We start from the raw sequence: 9,574 nt of genomic DNA on the forward strand, positions 1-9,574 counted from the left end.
CGCCAGGACAAAACCTCGTCTCTTCAGCAGACAGCCGGTGCCCTGAGTGAGCTAATCCTGGCCTCCTGGGGCCTCTCCATCTTGTGCCCCAACGACACAAAACTAAAACATGAGTGTCAGGTGCTATGTGGATGCTTTTGCTCAGATAGTATGTTGTTCAACCCTCCTGGTACCCAGGTGGGACCGCAGACGTGTACCTCGTGTTATGATGGGTCTAAGAGGTGAGCCAAGTTCAACCCAGTGCCCTGCTACTCCTAGGGCTAGAGTTCTAATTAGATTTGCTTGTGTTCAGACTTTTAAACTAATGATTAAGAAACCCTAGAGAAATAAAAGTGTATGTTAGTTATACAAAAAGAAAGACAAACATTTATTCACAATCATTAGATTAATAACCCATTTACTCAGTCACCGTAAAGACATGGGATTGACGCACATGCTCGGGCTCCTGACCTGGCTGGCCCAACGTCCTTTCAGCCTCTCTGCTCCCCGTGCGCCAGCCGCACTGAGCTCTTCGCTCTTCGCTGAACGGGCCAAGGGTCTCCAGTTGTGGGTTGTGTTGGCTGCTTCTCTGTCCTGAAGTGTTTGTCCCTCAAGTTTTTTCACAGCTCATTTTGTCACTTCACTGAGATCTTTGCTGAGATCTCACTCTCCAAGATATCACCCTCACATTCAGTTTCTCTCTGCTGTTAGCCTTATCCAGAGCCTTACCACCACCTGACATAAGATTAGATGTTCATTTGCTGGTTTATTTGTTGTTTGTTGTCCTCACTCCACAGGGTTCTGCAGCGGTAGGACCTGTATCTCCAGAACTAGGACCGCACCTGACAGGTAATAGACACACAACTAGTATTTGTTGAGTGGATGGAAGAATGGCACCCAACACTCCACGCCTCAACTGTGATCTGATGGAGAGATTACAGTAATGAAGACATATGGGGTCCTGCAGGAGGTGGCATGGGTATTGGTGGACAGTGGAAGACCAGGAGAGGCGTGGACACAGAGCTGGTGGTGTTCACCCCACAGTGCTGAGAGCAGAGGACGGCCTGATAGGGTCGCACCACCTGCTCTGATGGGAGTCTTCTCAGTTACGGAGATGAATACCTCGTCTTTTTGTCTAAGTGCCTAGCACGGAGTAGACGCTCAACAAGTGCTTCAAGTGTACATGAACCCCGAGATTTATAGTTGTCCCAGCCAGCCTGCAGCTGGTTCTGCTCCAGCTCTGAGCTCGAAGGTGGGGTGATGATCCTCCAAGGTGTTTTTTCCTAAGTATGCGTCCTTTCAGTCCTGTGCTTGGCGTGGCAGCTTGAGCAGTCTGATTTCTCGTTCCTTTGTTGCGTAGAAACTTTCTTGTAAACTCTCCAAGGGTGGATCAGACCCAGCCCGTGGCGTCTGGGAAACTGAGGACCGAATCACAATTCACAGGTCTTCTCTGTAGGAGCCAATTCTGTTTCGGCAAGCTTGTTGGAGCTTCTTCACTGTGGGAACCTCTGTACTTCCCAGAGTGGCTTGGAATAGCGGGTTGACCAGGTGGCACCTTCTACAGCAGTGTTTTTCTGTCTACAGGTTTGCAATGGTTTTGTGGTGGACTTCAAGCCACGTCAGGGCAGTGGTTTGTGAAATCAATGTAATGAGTCACATACAGCTTTTTAAAATAAAATACATTAGAAGAGACACAATAACTGGCAACCTAGAATCCAAAATGCATTTCAAAAGCGAAGGCAAAATAAAAACCTTTTTAGACAGCAGATGCACACTGAAGAAAACGTTAAAGATGCATTTAGGCAGAAGGAAAACGATCCCTCACAGAAGCACAGAGATGCAGAAGGAAAGAAGAGTGACAGAAAAGGTAAATTTTAGAGAAACTCAAATTAGTGTTGACTGTATAAACAGTTAGAATAATGTCTGGTGGGGTATAAGACACATAGAGAGTTAAAACACATGGCAACAGAGCAGAGATTGGGAGGGTATTAAACGAAGTCGAAATGTTCTCAGGTTCCTGCGTGTCTTTTGCTGGGTGGTGTTATATTACACGTGATGGTATATAATACATTACATCACAGTATTGTGGTCATCATATTAGATTGTGAAAGTCAAGCATGCACGTTAGAATCTCTAGGATAAGCATTAAAGGAACAATAAAGGAATGTTTAACAAGATAATAGAGGGGAAAATGAAGCAATAAAAAAATCTTAACACAAAAGAAGACAAGAAAGGAGAGAAAAAGCATCATAGAAAAGGTGGAGCAAATAAAACAGCCCAATGGTAGATTTCAACCCAACAAATCAGTAATTACATTAAATTTAAATGCACTAAATATTCTAATTAAAATACAAAGACTGAATATATCAAACAAAATTCCCATTAAAGGACAAAGACTAGGTAAAACAAACAGAGAAAATACAGTGTGCTGCTTACAAGAGATACAATGTAACTATAGCACAGGAAGGAGCTGAAACTGAAAGTGTGGAAAAGAAATGACAACGCAACCCTAACACAAACAGGGTGTAGATATACCATCATCAGACAAAATAGGTTTTAAGGCAGACAGTATTACTGGAGATGGAATGATATTTCGTAATAATAAAAGGGTCATTCTGCAAGGAAGACATAACAATTCAAAAGATTTTTCCTAATAACATACTTTCAGTATATACAAAACAGAGCTGGACCAAAAAGGGAGGAATAGACAAATGCAGAATCATAATGGGAGATTTTTTAAATAAAAGATTTATTGAGATATAATTGACATCTCATAAAATTCACCCTTTTAAAGTGTACAATTCAGTGGTTTTTAGTATATTCACACAATTGTGCAGCCACCTCCACTATCTAATTTCAGAACATTTTTATCTCCCCCAAAAGAAACAAACACACACTAACATTTATTCCCCTTTCCCCTCTCTGCCAAGCTCTACTCTCTATGGATTTGCCAATTCTGGATATTTCTTCATATAAAAAGAGTCATACAATATGTGGCCTTCCACGTAGTATAATGTTTTCAATGTTCATTTATGGTGCAGCATGTATCAGTACTTCATTCCTTTTTATGGTCAAATAATATTCCATTGTAAGAACATACTACATTTTATTTATTCATTCATCAATTGATGAACATTTGGGTTGTTTCCAATTTGGGGTTTTCTGAATAACATTCCTATGACTATCTCTATACAAGTTTCCGTGTGGAGATATGCTTTCGATTATCTTAGGTATATCTTTTTTTTTTTTTTTGGTGAAGAGATCAGCCCTGTGCTAACATTCGCCAATCCTCCTCTCTTTTTTTGCTGAGGAAGACGGCCCTGGGCCAACATCTGTGCCCATCTTCCTCCACTTTATATGGGACGCTGCCACAGCATGGCTTGCCAAGCAGTGCGTCGGTGCACACCCGGGATCCGAACCAGGGAACCCCGGGCCGCCGCAGCGGAGCGCGCGCACTTAACCGCTTGCGCCACCGGGCCGGCCCCTTAGGTATATCTTTCAATATACCTAAGAGCAGGACTGCTGGGTCACATAGTAACTCTATATTTAACTTTTGAAGAACTGCAGTTTTCCAAAGTGGTTACCTTATTTTGCATTCCTACCAGCAACCTATGAGACTTCCAATTTCTCCACACCTTTGCCAACATTTGCGATTGTCTGGGTCTTTTGGTTTTGTTTTTATTTTCATAATTATAGCCATCTTAGTGGGTGTGAAGTGGTATCTCATTGTGGTTTTGACTTACATTTCCCTAATGACTAACGATGTTAAGCATCTTTTCATGTGCTTGTTGGCTGTTCGTGTATCTTCTTTGGAGAAACGTGTATTCAAATACTTTTCCCATTTTAAAATTGGGTTATTTGCCTTTTTATTATTGAGTTTTAAGAGTACTTTGTACATTCTGGAAACAAGTCCCCTATCAGATATGTGATTTTCAATTTCACTTTTGTGATGCTGCTCTTTGAAGCACATAACTTTTTAATTTTGATAAATCTATTTAAAAATCTGTGTAATTTTGATTTAGCTCTTTTTTCTTTTATCATTTGTACTTTTGTTGTCATATCTACAAAACCATCACCTAATCCAAGGTCACAGAGATTTACTTCTGTTTTCTTTTAAGTGCGTTTTAGTTTCAGCTCCTACATCTAGTTCTATAAAGCACTCTGAGTCGATTTTTGTATATCGTGTGGGATGGAGATCCAACTTCATTCTTTGCTGAGGACATCCAGTTGTCCGAGCGCCATTTGTTGAAGATGGTTCTTTCCCCCATGGAATTGTCTCGGTCCACTTGTTGAAAATTAATGGACCATAAATGTAAGGATTTATTTCTGGACTTTCAATTCTATGCCATTGGTTTATACACGTATCTTTTTGCCAATACCACACTGCTTTAATTACTATAGTTCTGTAGTAAGTTCTGAAATTGGGGAGTATGAGTCCTCCCAATTTGTTCTTCTTTTTCAAGATTGTTTTGGCTGTTTGAAGTCCTTGCATTTCCACGTGAATTTTAGGACCAGCAGACTGGTTTCTGGAAAAATAAAGCCATCTGAGATGTTGATAGTAATTATGTTGATTCTATAAACAATTTGGGAGAGTATTGCCACTCTAACAATATTAAATTTTCCAATCCATGAACATGGGATGTCTCTCCGTTTATTTAAGTCTTCTTTAATTTCTTTCAATTACATTTTATAGTTTTCAGAATACAAGTCTTGCTTATCTTTTGTTAAATTTATTCCATAGTGGGAGATTTTAACACACACTCTGAGTAAATGATAGAATAGCCAGACCAAAAATAAAATCATAAAAGATACAAAAGAAATGAATTACATGATTGAAAAAATTAATCCAATGGATACATATGGAACATTACAATCAACAATTACAGAAAACACATTCTTTTCAAAGGTACTTTGAACATTTATGGTAAGTTTTGATATACAGTTGTACGAGTCCTCAAACTTTGTTCTTCAAAATAGTTTTAGCTATTTTTGGTCATTTACATTTTGGTATACATTTTAGAACTGTCAATTTCCAAAAAATCTTGCTGGGATTCTCAATAGGGTTGCATTGGATCTCTGGATCATGTTGGGGAGCATTGACATTTATATATATATATGATACTGATTCTTTCAATGCAGAAATGTATTCTATCCCTCTGTATATTTACATCTTTGATTTCTCTAAATAAAGTTTTATGGTATAGTGGTGTTGCATTTATATTTTTACATATACTCATAAGTATTATAAATGATATCTTTTAGAAATATGGTTTTCCAGTTTTTTGTTGCTGGTATGCAAAACAGCTACTGATGCTTGTATACTGACTTTGTATCCAGAGAACCACTAAACTAGTTCCTCAGTTCTGTTTATCTTAGGTTCTTTTGGACTCTATGTACACAGTCAACTTGTCTGTGAATCATGACAGTTTTCTTCCTTCACAATCTTTATCCTCTTAGGCTCTTGTTTACTGCACTGGCTGGGACCTTCTGTACGATGTTGAATAAAGTTGATAGTAGGCATTTTATTTCCACTTTCAGGAAGAAGCTTTTAATAGCTCACCTTTGATTATATCTCCTTTAGGTTGTTTTGAGTTAAAAAAAAAAAAAGCAACTTTGATGTGACTAAAGATGTTCTTACTTCTAATACGCTAAGTTTTTTTGTTCATTTGTTATCATAAATGGGTATAGGGTTTTATCAACATTTTTTTGTGTGTGTGAGGAAGACAAGCCCTGAGCTAACATCCATTGCCAATCTTTCTCTTTTTGCTGAGGAAGATTGGTTCTGGGCTAACATCTCTGCTCACCTTCCTCTACATTATATGGGATGCCGCCACAGCGTGGCTTGACAAGTGGCATGTTGGTCCACACTTGGGCTCTGAACTGCAGCAGAGCACACGCACTTAACCGCTACGCCACTGGGCTGGCCCCATTATCAACATTTTTATTGGAATACACCCAATTTGGTTTTGCTGTATTTCATTTGGAAATTTTGCATCTATGTTCACCGACCAGAGAGAAACTCAAGAAGACTATAAATTCAGAGTGTATGTGCTGGCTGTGAAAGAACTTGATGTCACAGGAGAACATCCTAGGGAGACCCAGCCTAGCATCTGGGAGTTGGGGAAGGCTTCACACAGGGCGAGAGCTCTGAGTTAAAGTGTCGGTAGGAGTAAGCCAGTTGATGTTGAGGTGTGTAGGAGATAAGATAGAGCATATTCCAAGCCGAGTAAAGAACTTGTGAAAGCCTAGAGGTAGGAGAGAGTTATCTGGGCTCCAGGAATTGAGAGACATCCAGTCCATCTGAGGCAGAAAGCGAGAGAGGCGGCCCCGAGAGGAGAGGGGACCTGCTTGTGAAGGAGGGAGGCCATGGCAAGATTTGTCTGGTTGGCTTTTTCATTTCTTGCTCACTCACATTCACGGATGTGGATGTTGTGATTGCCCCTGAAGTAGTGCTAGTTCAGTGACTTCTCCACCTCTGCTCTAAGTAGCCCCAAGATGTCCGTGGACCACGTCGGGATGGAAGGTGCTGGCAGACGAGTCCCTCTCCTTCATCATCTATTTCAAAACCACCATTTCCACCAGAGCAGCAGTTTTACACTCAGCTGATTTAGGAAATGAACTTCTGTATAAGCTTTCATCTGAAGACAGAGTTCTGCTGCTTAAAATTACATATATATTTGAGTTAGATAGTTCCCAAGAAATAAACTATTATCTCCATGAACTAAACAATCTCCCCCCCGGAAAGGACACAAACTCTGCCTTCCAAAGGTAAGTAGGGCTGGGGGTCTTCCGTAGAATGGCCAGATGTTTCCAACATGCTGCTTGAAAACTTGACTTGAGTGTTCCCAGAGCTGAACTGCAAAAACTAGGGGAAGTGGGAGGAGGGAGTGAAAGGGGAAAAGTCAGACACGTGCGTGTGAGTGTTTGCAGGGACCTGCGAGTATTCGTATTCTGAAGAAAGGGAGGCTGCAGAAACTCAAGTGGGATCCTTCATAAGAGGACTTGCTGAATAAAACGAGCTTCTCCTTGTTACTTGTGCCTTTATCTCAGGCGGTGAGCAAAAGCGAGCATCTCTCTTCCCACCCAACCTGTCATCAACCCGCACACACACTCCCAGGCCGAACTAGGATAATTTGAGTTTGGCAGAAAATGCAAAAACAGTTCATTTTCCCCAGACTTTGAAAAACAGCAATTAAAACTACCCCAAACACCTTGAAAATTAATTAATTCTTTTCCAGTGAGGCTGATAGCCTTGCGAAAGCAATTAACTCATCTTGTTAATATACACTGGAACATTTACTCATTATTTCTCCACATCTACCTGTCTTATCTATCTTTATTTAGACTTTTACAAAGTAGTTACTAAATTGTGTGCATCAGTAAATAGATTAACTTGGTGCAATTTCATGGAGATTTATGCACATGCAATGTGGAATATATTAAGTCCCATAAAAGCACAGCATTTGGGGTATGTTCTTTCCAAAGACCCTATAGGGTACATTTTCAATGTGGAGTGTGACATGCGGGAGCCAAAACCAATGGGCTGAAATTATTAAAATTCTAAGCAGCCGTTACAGATTGGGTCAGGTATTACAACAGTTACAGTCCATCAATTGACTTTCAATATGAATTTTAGCCTGTGCCTTGCCATGAGAACCATGAGCATGGAAAGCATGTAACATCTCACTTGCAGCTGAAACAGAAGGGAAGTGACTCTGAAATATGGACCCTCTCGGCCTCTGGGGGAGATTTATGTGGCAGGGACCACTCTCCTCCGAAGGAGACTGCAGGTGAGTGGCAGGTCTGCATTATAAATGCCTGGTAACTATAAAAACATAAATGGTATCAGGTTATTGATTTTTTTTCTTTCTGGAACCCACAAATTAGAAAAGTCACTGCTAAAAATCACTGGTCTATCCACAAATTTTAATTAAGGCATAAATAAATCATTTTGGTTGCTGCACTTGCATATAAACAAAGGGGGAAATGGCATCCTTACAAATGCTTGTCAGCATCTGGTGACTAATGGCTCATAGTGAAAACACAGTCTGAAGTGACGGATTGACAGTAGACTCTGGAGCTCGCTAATGTCACGTGCAGACCGTCCAAAGCTATCACGGCAGAGGCATCGAAACCACAGATCAGGTTTTGGGGGCAGGTGGGGGATGAGGATAATTTTGTTAAGTAGAGCAATGCTATTTTTTTATTAAATAAAGTGAAGCCCTGTAATGAGATCTTACAGCTGCTGCACTCTGGCCACATGACGGAGAAATGGATGCCCCACCCGCAGCAAACACTAACCATGTGCCACGAGGATTCCACATGTTGATTTTATTCCTACATAAACACAGAGCAAGACTAATATAAATGGGGCTTAGAAAATAGGGGTTTCAGGGGGTGTTCTGAGCCTTCCTAGATCCCGTTACATCAAAGAGAAGAAATTGAGATAGTGAATATTAAAGGAATTCCCAGATTTCCGATATTGGCACCTGGCATCCGCGTTGTCTGTGCTCCAGCTTTGGGGGAGCTCGTGGATACCCCTCCACAGGCATCGCAGGACACCCCTGGATTCCTCCCTGGACACTGGTGTGATGCGGAGGAGCGAGGCCCCAGGCCCGGCTGTCACTGTGAGGAGGGGCTGTGACGGAAGGACTTGTGACAACACAGCCTGCTCCCAGGTTCCACACGCAGTGCGGAGGCGGCCTCTGAGACGGTCCCTGCAGCCGCACTGGAAGCTCGGGGAGCAGGGAGTGTGCTGTCGACAGTGACACCTGATTTGTCACACGTCAGTAAAATAAGGAATAAGATTTTTCTTTGTTCACTCCATCAGCAAACACTCATTGTGTGCTCACTACACGCCATGCCTAGTGCTGGCTGTCTGAGGACACAGAAACTCACAACACACAGTCTCCATCCTCAGAAAAGACTCAAGTTGAGAAAAAGAGATTCAATACAAAGTGGTCAATAAGGCAGCCTCGTAAGGACACTCGGGGATCCCAGAAGGCGGCAAGCCTAACTTTGGAAGAAAAGACTTGGGGCCAAAGAAAGTTTCATAAACGTGGTGATGCTTAGGCTGAGTCTTGTCGTATGAATGTGCATTTGCCAAGTAAAAAGATAAAATAAAATTTCCAAACCACTGGAGCTTAACCATTTGCATGCTGAAACTTTTGTCTTTACCACTTGCTAAAAGAAGGAAAATTTTATTTAAAAAAAAAAAACTATACCAAAGGCATAGAGAAGCCAGACTACCCCACTTTAAATCCCAGCTCAACCCACTTCCAGGTCTGGAAACCTCAGCAAGTTAGTCAGCCTCTCTTTGCCTCAATGTCCTAATCTTCGAAGTGGGGGTAACAGTAGTACATACCTCGTGTTATTTTAGGAAGTAAACGAGAGTTCATGCCTGAAAAGATCTTGGAGCAGTGCCCAGCATATAAAAAGCACAGTAACCACACACACACATTAACACACAGACACACATCCACACACATTCTCATAGACACACAGGGATTATGATGATCATTATACTTACCTGATGGCAACTGTTTATCGAGCGTTGACGATGTGCCAGTTCCCATGCTAGGCACTAAAAATAGGT

This window comes from Diceros bicornis, chromosome 4 (genome assembly GCF_020826845.1).
Source record: "Diceros bicornis minor isolate mBicDic1 chromosome 4, mDicBic1.mat.cur, whole genome shotgun sequence".
NCBI classification, from domain to species: Eukaryota; Metazoa; Chordata; class Mammalia; order Perissodactyla; family Rhinocerotidae; genus Diceros; species Diceros bicornis.